This window comes from Pseudophryne corroboree, chromosome 12, assembly GCF_028390025.1.
Source record: "Pseudophryne corroboree isolate aPseCor3 chromosome 12, aPseCor3.hap2, whole genome shotgun sequence".
Taxonomy (NCBI): domain Eukaryota; kingdom Metazoa; phylum Chordata; class Amphibia; order Anura; family Myobatrachidae; genus Pseudophryne; species Pseudophryne corroboree.
In genome coordinates, this window is record NC_086455.1 from 133,945,416 (window position 1) to 133,968,316 (window position 22,901).

At 39.4% G+C, this 22,901-nt stretch overlaps 1 long non-coding RNA gene across 1 annotated transcript; it reads left to right on the forward strand.

Annotated features, from left to right (window-relative positions):
• Window positions 1-549: 549 nt before the first annotated feature.
• Window positions 550-21,874, forward strand: LOC134980471 (uncharacterized). The gene is made up of 3 exons (XR_010190404.1): window positions 550-615; window positions 16,558-16,686; window positions 21,233-21,874. It is a non-coding gene; the product is annotated as an uncharacterized LOC134980471 (long non-coding RNA).
• The last annotated feature ends 1,027 nt before the right edge of the window (window positions 21,875-22,901 follow it).

Below are 22,901 nucleotides of genomic sequence, written 5' to 3' on the forward strand. Positions count from 1 at the left end.
TCTAGTTAGGAATGTGTGTGTGCATCTATATTATTATTAGTAGTAGTAGCAGCAGTAGTAGTAGTAGTAGTAGTAGTAGTAGTAGTAGCAGCAGTAGTAGTAGTAGTAGTAGTAGTAGTAGTAGTGGTGATATTATTTCTAGAACCTATTCCGTTACAGAACCTGCTTTCCTTGGTGTCTACTGTTTTTGCCTTTGACATTTCTGAAGCTGTTTTCTGTATCTTTGCAATTGAATTACGTCCTTGTGAAGTTTAGCCTGAAGCACAATGTTTTATAACAACGGAGGAAATTAAATTCCTGCTAAGTAAACATTGTATTCAGGGCTTCCCTGTAATTCAGACACAAGCCCTCATTACTATAACTCCTGGACACAAATACATTGTACAGTACGTTGTCTGCTTTCTTGAAGTGATAAAAATGAATATGAAGGAGGGTGTTATATGATTTTATGATTTAGCATAAGCCTAAGTATCTAAAACACTTCATTGAGGGGGGGCTAGAGAGAAAGGGGTTGTTTGTCCAATTTTACTGTAGTGTTTCTAAGTAGAAAGAAAAATGACAAGTGAATATAAGAGGGGGAGCTACTTGACGAATGCATCCTGGCAGAACTAACAGGTATTTATATTCCCCAATTTATATGTGATATATCCTGGCCAATCATTTAGTGTGTAGTCTAGCTTTTCCCTCAGCAGTGTATGCCTAAGGAATCACACCGAGGGTATGAATCATGAACGATGCACACTCCGACACATGATTGCCAGGCTATACAGCTGCTTACCTGACACATTGTCACAGCTGTTTTCAAATGTCCATGAACAGTCAATGTCTTTTTTGCTGAAGAACATGTGTGATGATCAATAGTCAGAGGCTCTGTGCCGCACTATAGCAAGTGGAAGGCTGCTAGGCTTTTGGGTCCATTTTGCAACCTCCAGTTGATGCCACAATTGTACAGAAAATCTATGTAGCCGTATTTCTTACTATTAGCTGATTCTGAATATCTTTCTGGAAATAGTGGCATCAGCGAATATTCCAAATGCATATTGCCAGCCCCAAGCACTGAAGAGGTTAACATTTCTGAGCTTGCTATTAATTCTTTTAATGAGGGTGCTGTCATCTCTCGTTTAGGAGATGGAACTGTCAGGAGGCTTTTTTTTTTTTACCTCGTTTTTCTTCAACAAAAATTCCCCGGGCCTTTATTAAGAAGGTTTTCCTCATTCAGCCACTTTCATTTCATTTTTAGGACCTATTCCTTTAGCCCCTAAACATCAATTTCTAACAAAGCAAACAAGAACACTCATTCTTTGATTATCTGTCACATTACGCTTCCTTCTATGAAACAAAAGGGATTATTCAATTATACTGCGTTGTGGAAGGACGTCAACAGAATTAATCCCCACGCTGGCAGCTGAAGAAGCATGTTAGTGAGCACATTACTGCTGTCTCTTGCAGTACAGTGGACTATCAATGGGTGTCTTCACCTGACCATCCTGAGGAACATATGATATTGGGTTTTGTATGGCAGCCTAGGGAAAAACGTGCAAGAATTCATAAAATAATCAACTTCTTTATTGTTTTACAATGGGCATTACATGCTGTATACAGCTAGTTCATGATGTCTAAAACATTTTATGCAACTGACATAATACAGTACTTCCACAGAGCCATCAGGTTTGATGCCGATTTTAGGATGATGATGATGATGATGATGATGATGATGATGATAATGATTATCTAATGCACATACATGCTTGTGCTGGCTGTTGCTTGAGTATTGAGTAAGCTAGTATTGAAGATTCAGGCACAAATCCATCCATACATTTTTCATGGTTTGAGTCATACATATGTTACAAATACATAGGGGGTGCCAATTGCATGCATGGAACAAACTTTGTATGTTCAGTCGCATGCAAAGATGTAAGTGTCACTGCAGTCACTCTGTAGATCCTAATGCAAGCGGAGCAGAGGTATATTAGTGGGCTCCATCCAAACTGTTCTTGTTATATAGCACATTGATATTACTCTCCACTTTACAAAGAATATATATATATATATATATATATGTGTGAAAAATATATATAAGAGCTGTCTCGCGCTGACACTATGTGGAGCTACACCTTAGGGAAAATACCCCCTGTTAGATGGGGTATAATAGTTATGAACAGAAAAAAAGAGTGTTTCCCCAGGGAGCTAGTGATTCTACTAGGTATGTCAACAAATTTATCACTTATAATAAAATAGTCATAAGAAATAGACTTATTTATTTTTAAATAAAACTCAGTAAGAAATGAGCTGTATCACATTAAATCCAAAAAGACAATCAATGTTCCATACATATAATGATGTTGGTAACAATTCAATTCAATCATATGTCAGTATACAATTGATCTTCCTTGAAGAAATGACAAAATCGCTGTCTTAAACCAACGCGTTTCGTCCTACAGACTTCATCAGGGGTATTTTATTTACAATCTAAACAGAAGATATATACAAACATTACATCAATAGATCTTCTCAATGATCAGTAATATGTTCATATCAATTCTAATTAAAATGTATACATACCAAAAAATCACAGTATGGACAAGTAACTTAATGTGTCTTCAATAGGCAGGTAAAAACACTTAAAAAGTGATATCGAACTCGATTACACCACATGAAACATCTGTAAAATTATGACATAAGTTATACTTGTACAGTAACATGCGAAAGGAGGAAAATACAATCGAAGAGGAGGAGTTGAGGAATCCATTAAATTAAGAGAAATATAATTTGACATTAAAGGGTTTAGATCAACCTATTTGATATATGGTGCTATTACATTTAATGATTCTATAGAAAAATAATATATCCTTATAGGGACTAATCATATTTATCATTTATAAGCTAGATGGTTATAGCGGACATCATACTATTCATATATGATATTACCGTATGGTTCCAAGATTATATTGGTATGATACAGCGATACATACCTCTTTAGCCGAATGAATGAATGCAGAAGACAACTCAGTGACGCAAGTACTTATGTATCATTAACGTATGATCCAACTGCTAAATTTAAGTTAGAACTAGACGGTTTATTATTGTCAGCTATGAACAGTGGTATTATCTCTGAAGCACAATTGAAGGCTATGACTGTGGACTGTCCCACGGTCCCTTTATTTTATACACTTCCGAAGGTGCACAAGTCCCTGTCACAGCCGCCTGGCCGACCAATTGTGTCAGCCAGAAATTCACTGTACTACCCCGTATCTGTCTTCCTTGACATTTATTTAAATCCCTGCATTCAGGGTTTGTCTTCACATTTACGGGATACTACAGCATTACTTAATGATTTGGGTCAATTGACAAATATTCCTACTGGGCTAGTGATGTGCAGTGCTGATGTAACCAGCCTCTACACCTGTATCCCACATGATGCAGGTGTAGAGGCTGTTAGAGAACTAATAACTAATAATCCGCTCTACCATGGTCCGGCGATAGACTTTTTTGTACAGTTGCTAAGGCTTGTTCTCACACGCAATTATTTTTCCTTTAATGGTTCTCTGTATTTACAGCTAGCTGGCTGTGCGATGGGGTCCCCGGTGGCCCCATCGTACGCTAATGCATTTATGTCCTTAACTGAAGGTGATTTGTTTGATTGTCATAAAGGTACCTCTTTGTTTTTTTACAAAAGGTACATTGACGATCTCTTGATCTTTTGGCAAGGCTCTCCCCAATCATTACAACAATTGATTGACACACATAATGACACCAATAGTGTAATTAAATTCACTTATGTGATGGATGAATTGTCGGTTCACTTTTTGGATGTGGATATATCAATTTCTGATGGTAATTTAAAAACCACACTTTTTGTCAAACCGACAGACAGAAATTCAGTACTGTGTCATGACAGTTTCCACCCTCTGCCTCTGAGGAGGGGTCTTCCGTACTCGCAGTTTTTGCGGGTCAAAAGGATCACGTCCAATGAGGAGGAGGTGGAACCAGCACTTGATTGTATGATAGATAAGTTTATACAAAGGGGATATCCCAAGAAAGAACTAATGATGAGTAAACAAAAGGTATTACAGAAGTCAAGGGACTCCTTATTGACACCATCAGTCTCCACAGTCAGTAATGTTAAAAACTCAGCCCCTTGCATTCCATGGGTTAATCGCTATACAACTACATCAGACTCCATCACAAAACGAGCTAAAAGTCTGTGGCCCATAGTAAATACTGACAGTGATTTGCCTAATTTAAAGGATACTCGACTGCTCCCTTGTTATACGAGAGGGAAAAGCATTTCTGACAGGATCGTTAAACTTGATGTATATCCTTTAACCAAAAAACAACAAACACATTTTCTAAGACCCAGATTGGGCTGTTACCGCTGCCTTGGGTGTTCAACGTGTAACACACTGCTAACTGGTCCGGTGTTTTCACATCCACACACCGGCAAATCTTACACCATCAGGCATCGTGTAACATGCACCACTACACATGTGGTTTACATGTTAAAGTGTCCCTGTGGTCTTGCCTATGTAGGCAAGACCCAGAGACAATTTCGTGAAAGAATGGCACTACACCGTAGTGCCATTAAGCAAGCGTATGAGAAAAAAACCAGTGACCAATCACTAGCACGGCATTGTTTAGCGGCGAAACATAATGTTTCCAGTTTACGTGCCATAATCATTGATCATGTCCCACAGTCCCATAGGGGGGGAGACCGCAACAAAATTCTATTGCAGCGAGAGAGTAGATGGATTTTCATCTTAAACACCTTAGCACCCAAGGGACTTAATGAAACACTGGGGCTCCAGTGTTTCTTATAACTTACATGAATGTTTTTAGATATTTGATATTGCTTTGGGGCTTTTCCGTGCTGCTCATTAATATGATTGTTGATATATAATGTTATACAGGTATCTGTAATAATCCAGGTATATATGTTTTTTATTTTTTATTTTTATACATGGTAGGAGGTTTTTTGTTTGACACATATGTATGTTTTTCATGTTTTCCTTGATTGAAGCATCTCCTTAATTGATTCACCTGTCCTCGGCTCCTAAGCCTGACGTCTTTATCCTGCGTCTATAGTGTGGAGACGAGGGTTGGGCGTCAGCGGCACTGGTGGACAGGTGATGTGAAATGATGGATTGATTGTCTTTTGGGGGGTATATATTGTTTGTAAATGTCTGTCATTTGTATATGATTGTCCCTGAAGACGGGTTGTTACCCGAAACGGCGTAGGACGCAATAAAGTAAAAGCTGTTTTAATCTACTTGAAGTCTGTGGAGTGCCGCCATTTCTGCTATTTCTATATATATATACATATATATCTATCCACTGCTGCAGTGGAACTTACTGTTTTCTCTGCCTAACACGCACAAGCAATGATTAATTTTGTAAGTAGAAAACTAACCTACCAGTATGTCTTTGGATTATGGGAGGAAACCGGAGTGCCTGTAGGAAATCCAAGAAAACACAGAAGAACATACAAACACTACACAGGAAGGGCAGGATGTAATGGCGTCAGCGATCCCTGGAGGTGAGGAATACCTAATGATCTCAGACTTTTTTTTATAGGGGCAATCACTTACAAGGCATCCCGCACCTCCTGGGATCTCAGACACCATTACATCCAACCGATAAGGTCCTGTGAAGCAGCAATGCTAACCACTTTACCACCATGCATGGCCCTGTTATAGGACCACCTTGTTCTATGTAAATTCCTTCAATGATATTGAATGCGTACAAATATATAAATTAACAATATAGTATGTGTAGGGGTAAAGTTCTACAGATAATGCTAACACCGAGATTACCAGAAGTTTTCATCATTGTGACTGGTTTGTAACCAAGGAAGTGCCCCTTCAGGCACAGAGACTGGCCTTACCATTGGCATACTGGGGCAATTACTAGCTGTGCAGCTGGAAAACCACAAACTTCTAAACCAATATGGCAGATGGGAGAGTTCAATGAAGTAAAGGGAAAGCTGAATTGGAGCTACCTAGGCTGGGAGGAGTTACTTTCATGTATGAATGGTCACAGAGCTCCTCACGACGGCAAACATGGTAATACTTTGTCTCATTCACAGGTGTCAGTAAGCTATTACAGAGAGGTTTATTAGTTCAGCAATGCATGGAAATGTGAAGGTTACTGACATGTGCACACTAACAAACATTTAATATTGATATACATAAATGAAATACATCCTCTTTCCCCAATGACAACTCCATGTCCTTTAATATGCAACTAACAGTCAAATGAATGGTAAAACATTTATACCATCGTCTGGTACCTGGGTGCATCCAACTCCCCAAGATATTTAACACTACTACTTTGGATGGACAGCGCTCATAACAGACTGAAAGTAAATGTTTAATGATGTGCAATTAAGTGTGCACAGGTTGCACTTGATTAATACTGGATTTCTGTAGCTCTAGGCCATTGTCCTTGTACACCGTACTATAGTACTGCTCAATGGTTCTAGCCTCATAAAGTCACACCTATAGAAAATAAATAAATAAATCTATTTTGCCAGTAACTCGGATTTTGTCAGTGTGTGAGCATAGAACAAAAATCTAGCCAACTCTTGGGCGGTACCTTCTGTTCCTAAGAGGGAAAGTGTGGCACTTGGCTGTGAAATTATAGTCCAGCACCATACTCTGAGCACATCACAGGCATGGAGGAACAGTAGCTGGTAGATTCACAGGTAATCCTCATTGTCAGTGGCCAGCGCACCATGGGCATAATTCTGAGTTGATCGCAGCAGCAAATTTGTTAGCAGTTGGGCAAAACCATGTGCACTGCAGGGGGGGCAGATATAACATGTGCGGAGAGAGTTAGATTTGGGTGGGGTGTATTCAAACTGAAATCTAAATTGCAGTGTAAAAATAAAGCAGCCAGTATTTACCCTGCACAGAAACTAAATAACCCACCCAAATCTAACTCTCTCTGCAAATGTTATACCTGCCCCCCTGCAGTGCACATTGTTTTGCCCAATTGCTAACAAACTTGCTGCTGTGATCAACTCAGATTTACCCCCCTTGTTATTGTGCCCAAGGCCTCTAACACACTGGAAGAGTGATATCATGATATTAGTTCAGTAGCTCAGGTGCCTCTTAACTATTGGTGCCCTAGGCAAGCACCTACGATTATAAAGTGCCAGTCCCTAGAAGGAGGATGAAATAAAGTCCTTCAAATTTTGGTTGTTAAGGCGTAAACCTCTGTGAGTCTTGTTTGCACTGTTTGGATCATTGTGTAGGATTCCCTAGGATGTACTAAAAATTGATTTTGCCCAATTTTGTGTTTTTGTCCAGATTTTTCTATCAATTTTACAACTCAGACATTTACTAAAGGCAAAATCTACCAAAAAAATCTGTCTCAAAATTGATTCCCACCCAAAAGCTAACATTGGGAAAATAACACTGTTCTTTTCGGTCAAAATGCTAAAAATCAGAAATTTATAAAGGGCCGGTTTGAAAATCAACAACAAAATTGACCAAAATAATAGACTAATGAGTGACAGGCATATTTCATTTCTGAAAGACATTCTTTTGGTTAAATCTTCATTATTATGAATATAAAAAGTAGAGATGAGCGGTCGGTTTTGCTGAAAACCAACCACACCAGAACTTTGTGTTCCAATTTAAACCAAGTCACGGCTCGGGCCATCCAGCCAAATTTGGTTTTAAAATTAAATCTTGCGTGTTTTGGATTGCATGTAACACCCTCCCTTGTGATTGCAGCTGCCATTTCACACATGTTACTGGTGTTATAATACTGTAGGAACAAAAACAGGTCCACATTACATGATTTTAGATGATTTTATCAATTTTTAACCACTTAACTGACTATTTTCCCTTCAAAACCATTCACAACATTTTTTTTAATTATTTTTATTTAATATAGTTTAGAAAGTATATTTTTTAAATGTTTAAATATTGTATTATGCACATCTGCAGAACGGATCTCCTAGTCAAAATCTGTGGGACACAGTGGGGCGGCGCAGTCGCATGTGATCTGACGATGGGGGTCATTCCGTCCCGATCGCTCACTGCAGATTGTCGCAGCGCAGTGATCAGGTCGGAACTGTGCTGGCGCATTGCAGCTTTCGTTACCTAGCGATCGCCTCTGAGACAGAGGCGGTCGCTGGGCGGGAGGGGGCAGAACGGCGGCGTTAAGCTGCCATTTAGGGGGAGCGGTCCGGCCAACGCAGGCGTGGCCGGACCGTTGGGGGGAAGGGCCGCGGCGGCTGCGTGACATATCACGCAGCCGCTGCAGCCAGTGGGAGCGACGAGCAACTCCTGGCCAGCCGCAAGAGCTGCGCTGGCCGGGAGTTACTCCTCAAATACAAAGGCATCGCCTCTGTGCAATGCTTTTGTATTTGTGCGAGGGGGCCGGCACTGACATGCGGGGCGGACTAGCCCTGTGCTGGGCGTCCCCCCGCATGTCTGAGTTAACGATCGTAGCTGTGCTAAATTTAGCACAGCTACGATCAACTCGGAATGACCCCCCCATGCCAGTTAAGTGGTTAAAGAAATCCAGATCCCAAACCAAAACACTTGATGGTCTACGCACATCTCTAATAAAATAGGAGCCAACCATATGATGCACCCTCGACTCTAGAAATTATGGACCTCAATCAGAGATGGCTGCAGTGCACAGTGTCGGACTAGGGCATGAAGGGCCCACCGGGGAATGCAGTGATAGGGGCCCATCTAAGGGGTGTGGTCAACCTACAAAAGGTGTGTGACCAACCCCCACAGAGGCTTGAAATACACAATAGACTTGTATGCAACGTATCATACCATGTATAATACAAGTGCACAGTCTGGAACCTGATCCCTAGAGGAAGGAGTGGGCCCCCAGGCAGTGGGGCCCACCGGTGGTTTCCCCTGTGGGTCAGTCCGACCCTGGCAGTGCATATCTTTGGACACAGCAACAATGTGAAAATATGCTAAAGCAGCAGGAGATGTCTGAGGGAAAAAGACTTCTCCTGCTGACACCGCAGATCCAAATGCTGGGTCCTAATGTGCAGCACTGGACAATCTACGAGACCATAGGCAGTCTGAGCAATGCTGAAGTTACTGAAATTGGCCTTCACAGCTCAGTAGCCAAGTCCAGGAAGTTTGTGTCAGAAGACACAGATCCTGAGTTGCCACTTGCAGAAAATGGGGCCAATGTGCCCCAGTTTTCAGGAACACTTCCCAGCTCTGCCCACTCTCCGCCACCAAAAATCAGCAGCCTGTCATATCGGGTTTGCGAATGTCTCTGAATGATACTCTATGGTAGTTCAGGGATATACAATGCTGGGCACTTTCCTGCAGTATGCAAATCACTACCTGACTGAAAAGACCCAGGAGGCAGAAGTAGAGGAACCACAGCTGTTTTTGCATGTTTTGTCCTATAGAACATGTGTAGGAAGTGCTTGCCAGTTTTTTGTAGATTTTTAGTAAATTTGTTTGTTGATTTTTGATTACTTTTAATAGGTGTATTTGCAGTCGATTTTGAATGAAACTGCCAAAAGCTACAGAAAAACTGACTAATAAAAATTGACCAACATCGACATCGGTTTCTAGAATCGGTTTTAAAATTGACAGTAAATATGCAATTTATACCCTTATACAAGACACCGATGCAATGTTGAGAACTGAGTTTGAAAAATGACAGTTAAGAGCTGATTGGCTGTACTTTACCTCTCTCCACTGTATGGAAGATGTACTTGGGGAGAGATAAAGTACCTACCAACCAGCTCCTAACTGATATTTCAAACACAGCTTGTAACATGTCTGTTAGGGGCTGGTGACTTATCTCTCTCCACTTTATCACTATACAAGGCTTAGTACATTTCTCCTCTATCTCTCTCCAAGCTTTGATAAATGTTCCCCTTAATTCAGTGGTTCCCAAAACAAATTCAGTCATGGCGCCCTAGAGTATCACAATTTCTTTCACGGCACCCCTGGGCTAAACGTTTCTTATTGAGAAATTTAGAAAGAAATATTAAATTAAGTAAATTGTGTTTATATGTCATCCTTAGGTTCAATTGTGTGGTAAAGGACAAGATTTGCTTCTCTTTGTCTACATATTTTATGATTGTCAGCCACCAGCACTGGTTTTGCTTATTACATTGGACACAATTAATTTGAATTGGTCCTGGACCACCAATCCAGGGTACCCCTTTAAGTTCCCAGAGGCACCCCAGGGTGCCATGGCACACAATTTGAGAACCACTGCCTAAAGGGGGGTACACACGGAGAGATCCGTGTTTAAAATCTATGCAATCTGACTAGATTGCTTAGATTTAAGCACAGATCTGCCGTGTGTATGCCCCCCAGCGCTAGCGATGCGTTGCCCCGCGCATCGCTATCGCCGGTGCTAGATTGAGCCTGCATCCAGGCTCAATCTAGCGGGTCGCTCACTTCACCGCTCTCTGAAGTGAGCTGCCCCCCGTCCGCCCGTCCGCCCGTCCGCCCCTCGCACAACCACCTGGAAGATGCAGATTTGGATTTTGGATACATGGTTGCTTTATTCTGTATTTTACTACTTCTATTTTTAATCATTTTTCAAATTAGATTTGTGTATGCTTTAAAAAGCATACATAGTGCTGGACATTGCTATTATTTCAGTATTTTCTGTGTTTATGTTTTTTAAGGCTGGATACAATGTTGAGGTTGTGTGATAGTAATACAGTTATACATTTTCTCTCATACACTATGCAATGGTCCAAGGATAATTGTACAAGCTTTAATACTGGAACTATTACAATAAATCTGAGGAAATAATAGGAATAACTGTATAGCTCTTTTTGTTATCAGATCTATCCAATTGTTGGAATTTTTGTAGCCAAATTATTAAATGTTATGTAGATATTATCATGCAGAAGGGGAGATATATCAAGCCTTGGAGAGAGATAAAGTGGAGTAGTTGCAATCCGCTTTTACCATTTCAAAGATTGCATTAGATAAATGAGAGTTAGAATCTGATAGGTCTCTTTTGGAAACGTCTCTATTTTATCTCTCTCCAAAGCTTGATCCATCAATCTCATAACTCGTTCAATACCTAAACAGTTCATAGTGACGGGACAATGACTGGCCTTGATCATGTTTGGTATTTATCCTGAAGGACAATTAACATTTAAAAAAAATGTATAGTGCTAAAAATACAGATCTAAGCTTTTAAAAGACGATATATTAATTTTGGAGGTGGAAGAATACTCTGCATGTCAGCATTGTAGAGCATTTATCTATCAGAGAGACAAACAGACAGGCACGGAGACCATGTGACAGGGACCAAAACTAGGGTCACCAAATCATTCAGGGCGATTTGTTTTCTGCCAGCATATTTGTGAGTGAACAAATAGTAAATTATTAAGTCTCTTAATTATTATTGCACATGTTGTCAACTTTATAACTTAAAAGAATAACATAGTGGTAAAGTAAGAACGTAAAAAGAAAGTACATTATGATGAAAAAACGAAACAATAGACAGTATTGCTAATCTATAGCTGCTGTGTAAATTCCCACTGTAGATTAAAAGGACAGGGTCCTCTTTACTCTTGCTGCGTCTGTGGTAGTGCCCTCACCTTCTCTCTATAATGCCATGTTGCAGAACATCTTGTCTAACCCCCAATCAACATTTGAAGGTCTGGGACCCTATTTAATATTGTCAGATGGCCTGGAAAATTAAAAACCTAATTAAAGGCACAGTACGCGGGTCAGCTCTTCTGCATATCAAAAGGTTTCCTCTGGCTATTCTGCTCAAATTATATCCGTTAACAGCTCACTTTGCAGAACGTGAAATAGCACAGCATTTACTAGTAATAAGTACTTTCCAGTTGATACATTTCAAACATAAACCACATTTATAGACCTAGAAAAAGTACAAGTCACAATGGATCCAAGCATTTCAGAGGGGAAAAATGACAATTTGATTATAACTGTGATTGCTAAGGAAAAGAAATGTATTTTATTCACAAGCTGGAGGGTGGAGAACAAGAGACAGATTTTCTCTACAATCAAAGATATTTTTTATTTTCCGATTTTTCCCCTTATCTTCTTTTAGCGATGCTTAGATTGTTGTAATTTTTTTTTAATAATTTGTATCTATATTTAATATTCTCTTTGCATGTTTGTGTATAGTGAAATAATTTCAAGGATTCTTTTATATGGTTGAAGGTATAATTTTTTTTTTGTTTAGCTGCGATATTAATGCACAACTAAAGGTTGATAATGGAAGTGTTCAATACACTAAAAGCTTTCAAGATAAATGCAAATGAGTCTAGCACAAAAAAGACATTTTTAGAGAGGATTTCTCCCCCATCAGTGCAGCATAATTTTAAGTCAAACTAGGAAAGATATGGAATATTCTGGCCATTTGCTATGATTTTTAAAGACATGGAATCTGACAGAGAAGACACAAAACACATCAATATTTTTCAACATATTCTATTAACTAAGCAGCTGCGATGGGGATTTAAAATGTTAGCACAGACTGCCTCCCTTTAGAGTTTCTGCAGTGTCAAAAATCTCAAAGTTTTGCATAATGCATTTCAAGTCCATATGTAAAGATTTCTCAAAGTAATGTCATGTACGGTGCTGTAAAAATAGTATGCTCGCCGCTGATGAAAATCACACAGAAGCATAAGAGTGAGGAAGGAACAGGGGAAAGGTATATTAAAATAATTTATTTATCTTGTTCCAGACAACTACTGGGGCATATAAACATTACAATGCCCTTAGCAAACAATATGTTTTTAAAAAAATACTCCTGATATGCAGACTGCTTATCCCACTGCAACAAATAGTCTCCATCTTATAAACATATTATTTCTTTTTGTCCAGTATTGAATTTAACTCTTCCCTCACCCTAAAGGACTGTAAAGTCCCATAACGTTGAAAGTGATAAAATGATCAAAAGTAATATGTTAAACTGCAAAATACGTCACACCTTGTTAGAGCTCTGCATAAAATTAATTCATGGCATGGTTTTACTGCTGACCGCATGATGATGTTCAATGTGTATTACATGATGTGTAGGGACATGATTGAACAAGTTATTTGTAACTAATCTTCATTTGAAATGCTTCGGCTGTGAAGTTCGTTAGACACAATGGTGCTTCCATACACTTACTATTGTCACCTGCTCCTTATTTTTTATAAAGCTACTGGCTAGCCGATAACATCCAGCAATGGAGTCACTCAACATTCTCTATTTGGATGCTGGACCCATTTAGAGTCAGTGAAGCACCATTTGGGAAGAACATTGTCTGGTAGTTTACAGGTTAATTATAACCAGTTTCTGGGGGGGAAAAAATACTAGCTCATTTTTCCCTGCCATCGCCTCTGTAGTTCTTAAAAGTTCTGTAGTTTAAAATAAAAAAAGGTAAAAAGGAAAGAAATTGGCTTTTTTCCCGTTCGCGGAGAAACAATGTATAATAATATGTCAGCCGAGATTGAGCAATTTGGAGAAGTGACGGGTGAAAGGACATAATGTTCTTTTTTTCCCTTGTCACGGTCGGTATTTTTCTGTCAGTTTTGCGGCGTGTGGAGAACACAAGGCTGACAGCCATCCAGTCATTCCGAGCAGCGGCTCCAGGATCACAGCTACTTTTATGCACACTAAAATGTGGGATGAAAGGGTGGGGAGTGGAGGTATAAAGAGGGAGATAAGAAGACATTCTCTTTCATATGAGCTGGAGAGTCTTCGTTCTCTATTAACAGTGTACAGTGCATTCATTTAACACTTTGCTGACATACACACTGGAAAGGGTTAAAAAAAAATCATTGCCATGTTACACATGACATGCTATCCTATGGATTATGGGTACATACGCAGTTCCCGCGCACATCCGCAGGCACGCTAGCCGAGGGAAACGAGTTGTGTTTGCTACGACTAGCGGCAAAGATGAACAGTGACTCATCTGTACTGTATTAGACATGCTGTCCAGCTTGCACACACAAGGCAAAAGCCTAACATGGCGTTCTTCCGTATTGTTCTTTTGTTTAATAAATATAATCATAATGCAAGTTTTTAGAATTCTTTGGTGCCTTCATTAAGGAAAAAGAAAATTTGTCAATTCATGAGTAATGTATTCTTATGTGGTTTTAGGAGCTACCAACTGTTAAATGACCATTGCCTCTGGACAATGGTAGGAGGTCTTGGTCGACCAATGGGTGATACTTGCTTGCTCCAGGGTTCCTTGTACAACAGTGGCCACCAAAAACTATCTGTAATAACTGACGCAGAACAGCATCTTTTGTTAGACTTAAGGTGTGGGGTTGGTGAGTGTGCAGATCCTTAGTAAGCCTGAAGCAGAGATAGTTGTGGCCTTCTATCAGTCTGTGTAACCTGTGACAAGGTCCCCCACAAGTCACATTCCCTGTAGCTCTCACAAACCATAACTGGGCTTTTGTAAATGACAAAAATCAAACAACAAATTTACACACATTTTCCAACACTGTACAAAGCATTGTGTAGCGATATTGCCAGACTCATAATGCTTGTTCCATACAAACAAGCTCTTAATACTAGTGACAAGATAGCTAGAGCTAACCTAGTCACCATATGTTACCTTCATTATTTTGGAGTGTGTCTAATGTGACAATGAAATAAAAGGCAAGTTGCTACTCCTATGCATCTGAATATGGCTATTCTGCAAAACCTAGAGAACACTACAAATGTACTATTTTGTGGTTAATGCGTTATGTCGCCCATGTGGCATATATTATCTAGACAAGACAACATGGAAGATTCACAAGAACCAACTCTCTCTTGTTCTGGATCCTTTTAAAACAGTTAATGCCCATACATTGGAGGTCCTGTATTTTAAAATGTTGGCTTAAAAAGTTCAATATTCCTAGAAGCGGTGGCACTATGAATTATATATACAAAATAACTAGTGCGTCTACTACAGATAAAGAGCAAGAATACCGAAAAGGGTTGGAAGTGGGAATCCATGTCAGATATTACACTGGCTCCACTCTGTCTCTCCCTATAGATAGCTAATACAGTAGGTATAGGTTTCTCGCAACAGGTAGATGTGAAAAAGTGTTCTTGTTAGTATTGTTTTTGGTCCAATAATGTTGCGTACCCTGCCAATATGCCAGTTAGGGTTGGTGGATTCATAAGTGTGATGCCTTGGGCATGGTATGGTAATGGTGTCTGACTGGATGTTGGGAAAAATAGATCCTTTAGTGACAGGTGAAGACTCCCCCCTGTGCAGTAATGGAAGTATGTGTAGGTAGGCCACTTTTTACTTGCAATAGGTGCCTTGAGTACCCTCAGGCAGGAATAAACTTCCTTCCAGACACTGAGATTAAGCTCCCACACCATGATATATACTATTGCACAGCTATACAAAATGATTTTGGTAGATTCTTGACTTGAGTTCCAACACTTTACTGCTGCTTGGGGATGGGATAAAGGCCAGGAGCTGGGGGAGGGCAAATGACTGAAGATATTTTAGATGACCAATGGCAGCTTACCTAGTTCCTGCATAGTTGTAACCCAATATAAACTGTTCAACTTGGGGTGAACGTCCCATCCACAATGTGTTCTGACTTCTTTTATCAGCAACTCACAGCTTGAGGTACAAGGATCTCCCCTGAACCATTTGAACTTGCTGCTCAGGCAGTCATGCAGGCCCTCTGGCAATCTCTCTCCGTCTCCTCCAGCCATATCAGATTGGGTTGCTAAATTTGGCTTTCTATGGATAAGGAGGACATGATTTCATCTATGCAAAATACTTATGAGACATTCTGAGAACTCAATTCAATGACTCATCTTTATGAGATTTGCCTCTTTCAAATCTAACCTCCTAACCTATCATCTTCTCCCTCTCCTTTCCTATTATCTTTTCTTGTTTTGTTTTCATTCTCTTGTTGAGATGTGTCTCTTGGGTCATTGAAAGTCAGGTACATTAATGGTGTATATGTCACTTGGCTCCTATTACTATGTCGTTCTTCACAGCTCACCTTCTAGGATCCAAGGATCCTACCGTATCCTGTGATCTGTGTTGTTAGCCATTGGTGGATCATATCTGTAGACAACTTACCTGCTTCCTCCACCCTCTTCTTTTGTTTACTACACCTCCTCCCTCCCCTCCTCCAGTTATGGGTATATTATTTTCCTTCTGCTCTTCTTTCATGCACTGCTCGGAGTTGTGTGGATCACATAATGGCCTGCCCACCTTTACTGTTGTGCAGCCAGCCGTGTTGTTACTGTGTTAATGTATGTTGAGCATTTGTTCACATCTGCCACATGTTTGGCTTAACTTAGCCATGATTACTGTTCACATTGTTCTTTTGCACTTAGTCATCTGCTCTTTATACTCAATTAGTTACCAGCACATTGTCAGCGCCGACAGCTGTGTGCGCCTGAATGAAACAACACTTGAATTGTTCCATTGGGCCCCATCTAGTGGCTGACAGCGTGCCAAACACTTGAATTCCCCCCATAGAGGTCAGGAGTAGCGTTAGCCTTTTATCGTATAGGATAAAGAAAATTTGCATTACATAAGTTTTATGTATTACCATATTTTTATATCTGTTTTCTTGTTGTATTCTCCAGGGATGATGGGAGCGTTTATAATTTTGGCAATGGACAAATGCACTAGTGGCATCAATATATCTGCAGCCTTCTTGAAATCTGTTATAAACATTAAGGACCAACCAAATAAGAACAAATTCCAGACACCAGGTAAAGACCATTAACTATTACAGCATAGCATTTTAAAACCCAATGAATTTTCAGTTTTTTGGACAATCTGTCCAACATCTTTGTATATCACAACCCTTCAGTGGAATACCTGGTCTTGTTCTCCAGCTGTTTCACACAAAGTTATTTATATGCTAATAACTACAGCAAATGCTAACGATTTGATAGTAGTACCCTTTAATAGAGATCTACTCTAAATGGCAATTCCTCCATACAGTAGGTTGATCCTTTTTGCTATAGGCTATTTAGTATAGTTTTGGAAACAATTTGTTCTTTTGGAGCAGCCAAGCCATCTTCAGTAAACTGCATAAATGCTATCTATAGTAGTTATCTGAATAGCTAATAGTGTCAGCACATAATGTAATTTGCGGTGAAACAAGCTAGAAAATACATACACTACGCACTGCTGGATATAATGTAACTGGTTTGTCTCCTGTAAAGAAGTGTACATCTAAGGACACAAGCCATGATTCCTTCTCTTCTGTCTGAAGATCAGACGGCCTCACATTAATTTAATTGGGATTCATTAATTTAAACCCTTTACATGCTTACTGTAGAGGAGGAAAATGAACCCCCAATGGGAGACACCCCAAGGCCATTCTGTCTTATGAAAGGAAAAAAAGGTAAATAAAAGTCCACGGGAAATTCATTATTGTTCATTACATCATTGATAATGGTATATGCTAGAGTCAAATAAGAAGACAGTTTTGTTCCACAGCAAGAGTAATAAAGCCATTGAATAATACTGCAATTTCTCTAACATTAGTTCAGCATATAAACTTTAGAGAAGTAAATAATTATACAGGGCTATGCAGTTATAAAATGTCTTGTAGAAAACCTTGGCAGAATGACATATGAGCATTCTTTAATGTGAATGTTCACTTCACAGTGTAATATGATGGCACAGTCAGTTTTACATCTATCCCACTTTCATAGTCACTGACCAGTGAAGCTTCAGAAGAGCAAATTATTTTTTAGACCCACTCAGAGCACACTTTGACCTCTGAGCCCCGACTCTGATCAATCACATCTGGTGCCATGGAAGAAAATGTTTATTATGCTCTTTTATGCAGCATAATAGCAAGTGAGAGTTACAGTGTAATTATGCGACTTGTAGGACACATAAAGTACACAGAAGGAGCTCACCGATCACCAGTCTCTGGGTGCAGGTGAGCTTATTATTTCTATATATTTTCTATTCTACACATATATTCTTTCTTTGTGATCAGCCTGTGGTCTGTTTAGACACACAGGTTGCTCACAGAAGCTGACTCCGGGCTCTGCTTGTCAGCATGCAGGAAGGGTAAAGCAGGGGTAGGGGAAATCGGGAGAAGCCTGTATAATGCCATCTGAAGATGGTGTTATAATTGCAAGGCTCCCTCCGGTATTTTGTACAATTTAACTTGAATAAATTTGAATAGATCACATTTCCCATCACAAATATAGGAAATACAATCTGCTTACTAAACAAATGAAATTTGAAGATATTGGGTGAGGTTTTTATGAAAACTCATCCAAAAGCCCTTTGATACATTTAGGTGATACTAAAATAATGTGAAAACAGTGTGAAAAACCACCCATTTTACATTATTTTAGTAAAGAAAGTATTGATAAATCTGCTCCTAAATGTGAGTTTTTACTGAACTTCATAAAATGTCCTTTTATTTGTTGTAAAAATCAGATCTAACTTTGCAATACTGGCTCCGAGCAAGAAAAAACAAATTCCCACAGCACACTGCAATAAGCCAACAAAGATATATATATTTTACATGTAAATTGTAATGCAGAGATCTCAGTTACATACATTTGAAAATATATGGTAAGGTGCCAGCTACTACATGAAAATACCATGACTTTGGGTTATGTTTGTATATCATCACTTTGGGTTTTGTATTTCTCAATTGAGAGCTAATTCACTTGGAGGCACCCAAAGATCCTCCAATATGGCACTACAAGGAACAGCATATCTCCAGCTACTGATCCCATATGATGATACACAGAATGTAGGTTGCTCAAATCAATTTATTGGCCCAACTAAGGCTCCTAATGACACTAAGAATTATTGATCATTTATTACCAGTTATTTATATAGCACACACATATTCTGCAGTGCTTTACAGAGATCTTTAGTCCCTACTACATGTAGATGCACACACGTTTATGGTAAGGTTAATTTTGGTGAGAGGTAAGTAATGTACCAGTATATTTTTGGATTATGTGAGGAACCGGAGCACCTGCAGGAAAGCCGCGCAAGCACAGGGAGAATATACAAACTCCACACAGTTAAAACCATGATGGGAATAAAACCCATGACCTCAGTGCTGTGAGGCAGTACGGCTAACCATTACATGATCCGTGCTGTCACCTACATCTGTTGGCAAATAAATAAACAGCAAACCACACCATTTAAATGGGAACATCTATTTTGTGAATCAGATTCCAGAAAGATGTACATTCCCCCCATGTATGATACAAGTCTGTGAAATTTATGGGGGATTCTACTGAGAGCAAGAAATCTGAAAAACCCCACGGTGCACGGTTTTTCCTGCAGCCGCTGGGTTTTCGTATTCAATTAAAGGAGACAAAATGAGATGTGACATTGAGTCTTTTTTCACGCACCTCCAGAGCAAATCAGCAGGACTCTGGCACCCTTGTGGCAACCCCTCCCCCACCCATCAAGGACTAATTAAGCAATTGGAAGTTTCCAATTAGATTAAATAGTCAGTAATTAAACACCTTTCCGAAGCGGTGTCTTCTGCAACCGGCTGCAGCAGTGGTGTGTGTAAGTTAACATATCTATGAACAACAAACAATTAAATGACAGATTTAATAGGACAATGACAAGGTCCAAGGGTGTGCTACTCACTGTCTTGTGGAACAAGTGGTGGCAAGACAAAGGGAAGGGAGGCAGTTGAGAAATCAATAAGAAAGAAAGCGAAAAGGCTCTGTGGACATTAACAGTTTGATATAGAATATTTTAGATATACTAATAAAGTTAAGCCACTTGCTATCCACAAAGACGTTTATTAATGCTAATTGTAATACACATGCATCAATACAAAATTAAAATAAGCATTAATGGACAAACAAATATAAAGTGCACAAAGAAAGAGCAGTTTTAAATTAATAACCATCATTGGAGCGGTATCTGGTCTATAGATCTCTACTAAAAAGGTCACTAACAATTGTTGACATGCAATAGGTTGACAGGGTCAAAAGGTCAACGGGGTCAAAATGTCGACATGTTAAATAGTCGACATAACAATGGACAATACACTATGGTCAACTCAACTCCCCCCCCCCAACTTTTTTATATGTTACCATCCACGTGGGAATAGTAACCTTGCCCAAAGCTTGCTCGCCATGTGGTACACTAATGAAGCTTTTTTTTGTGGCAGAAAATTGACAAAATGCCCCCCAAAATTTTTTTTAAAAATAAATTGTGTTGACTGTTTTTGTTTACCTTTTGAACACTTCGACCTTTTGACCCTGTTGACCTTTTCTATTGTCTACCTATTCCATGTTGACCTTTGACCCTGTGGACCTTTTGACCCTGTCGACCTAATGCATGTCAACCATTAGTGGTCGACCTATTGACTGTAGGCCTTTTTAGTGTAGATCTTATAATCCACACCCATTGGAGGACTTAGAGAGGGAGTTGCTTGCTGTGAGGAAGACATGGAAGAAGGTTCTATGGGATAGGGTGATGTATACTGGCTGTATCTGTTTCTGTTGTAACTGTAATTCTGTACCACTTACCTAGGCTTATACATGTTATACTGAATAATATACTGCACACATGTTAAATATTTTGAGTAAAAAAACACTATTATTTTTAGTATAATAGGCTTTTATTAAGAAGGCACAGCACCGTGCCTGTAGTCACAGCATAATAAAAAGGTTGTCTTAAAAATAACATTTGGTTTAGAGAATCGTTTAAACTATGGTTTAAACTAAGGTGGTTTAAACCAGTCAACTTTGACACAGGGTATGGAAGATCTGCACTCTTGGTGGGATATGAAGTTGTTTCCTACCTATTCTCTCAACCAACACCTCTCCTCCACTCTAGGAACTTCCTCTCAAGCATGCTCTTAAGATTTCAATCATTTGCTATATCCTCTTGAAATCACACCCTCGCCCAATCAGACACTGTTTCCCTAGCTTGAAAACATACCTTTTTATTACAGTGTACCAGTCCTCCTCCTAACTTGATACTGTTCTGTACCACCCCTTGATCATGTATTCTTTCCAGTTTACCTGTTCATATCTTCTCCCTAGTATGTAAGTTCGCACCGGCAGGGCCCTCATCCCTCATGTTCTACTCTAGCAGACTCTATGTCACCAGTGCTCTGCTCCCTTGTCTCCTCCCCTGCAGTGACTCTGTTTGCTTGCCCATCCTTTGGTTAATTGCCACCTGAGACTTACCACTATACTTTATTCTCATGCTAGTTTAGCAAATTACCAAATTGTATTTTTTTACCGCGAGTCAAATTATTTTGTATACAAATAAAATCCCTTCTATCTTTAGGTATTGTGCAGACACCCAGACATATCCGCCCTACAGCAAAGATTGGATGAAAGAGAAGATTTATGTTCTTCTCCGTCGGCAGGCTCAGCAAGTTGGAAAATAACGCCGTGGGTGATGCACATATGTACAGCAAGCAGTAGAGGAAGGTTTTTTTTTTTTAGTAATATAGTGGTTTTGTGTTTTGTTCATACCATAGCGGCACTGTTCTAGATCAATATTGGAAATATCGTATGTTGGAAGTTTTTGTTTTGTTTTTTGTTTCAGCTGAAATGCAAACACAAAGTATGGACCGTGCAACTGGTCACTTGTACCAGTAAGGAATAGCCGAATTATGCAATGATACTCAATACCAATTTCCTGTTTTTAATTTGATTAAAAAAAAATATTCTGGATTAACTATCCTGCAAATATAAAACTGTAGGTGAACTTAATAACATAAAAAAATATTTGGTAGATAATCATTGAGGTTTGGTGACTTTTATTTTCCCCTCCTCCCTGTTTCTGAATTGACAGTATAAGTAAATTATGCTACCTTATTGTACATACTTTAATCTGAAAAGATTAATATGTAGAAACATTTGTTAAAAATCGATTTTTTTGTTCTGACCTAAATATTCTATATTGTGCATGTTGATTCTTTTTGTATTCCATATGCATTGTATTGTATTTCTCCACACATCACTATTATTAATGTAACAAAAGTCATTGGAAGTATCTTTGTGATATGCTACAGAATCACAAATAAAATTATTTGAAAGAAAATTCGACATTGTTCTCCCTTCCTATTGGACAACTGTTATAGACTAATGCATGCTCAAAGATTGATTTTCCTCTTTAAAACTCCATGGCCAGTTAACTTCCCATCAAGACATCTACTTTGGTGTATAAGGAAGTTTATCCTCTTCCCCAGTGCCAAGCAGTGCTTTATTTTCGGTCGAAAGTGTGTAGTTCCCAAGAATGCCTTATTCCAATTCTGCTGAACTGCTTGCCAGTCTGGCTACCATGGTGCTCCAGTTTACGTCTGCTAGAGCTACTAACTGTTGTACTTGAATGAAGCTAGCCTTTGTTAGAAACAGAGATCCAATCAAGGGGTCAAATGAAATTTAAGACATTCAGAGGTCATAGGCAGAGCTGGCCCTATCCAATATGATGCCATAGGCAAGATTTTGGCTGATGCCCCCTTGCACAGACGCTTTTTCTGCCTCTGACCCTGTACCCCTTTCCCAGCACCATCACCCCTCACCCATAGCAGTACTCATTTTGGTGCTCCTACCCACTATATTTTAAATAGGAACAGTGTGCTCATTCGGTGCGCACCCCAAAGCGGTACTGGGAAGGGGCATGGCCATACAATAATACCCCCAGTAGAAATTACGCCACGCAGTACTGCAACTTTATTCACATTATATCATGCAATAGTGTCTCTTATTCACGTTACATCACACAGTAGTACCACGTTACATCACACAGTAGTGCCCCTTATTCACATTACACCACACCATGTTGCTCTTTATTCACATTAGACCACACAGTAGTGCCCTTTCTATATGTTACGCCACAAAGTACTGTAGTACACCTTATACACATAATGCCGCACATTAGTAATGCATTTCATATGCCGAGAGAGCCGCAGTCACACACAGAATATAGGCATGCTGAATATCATTTT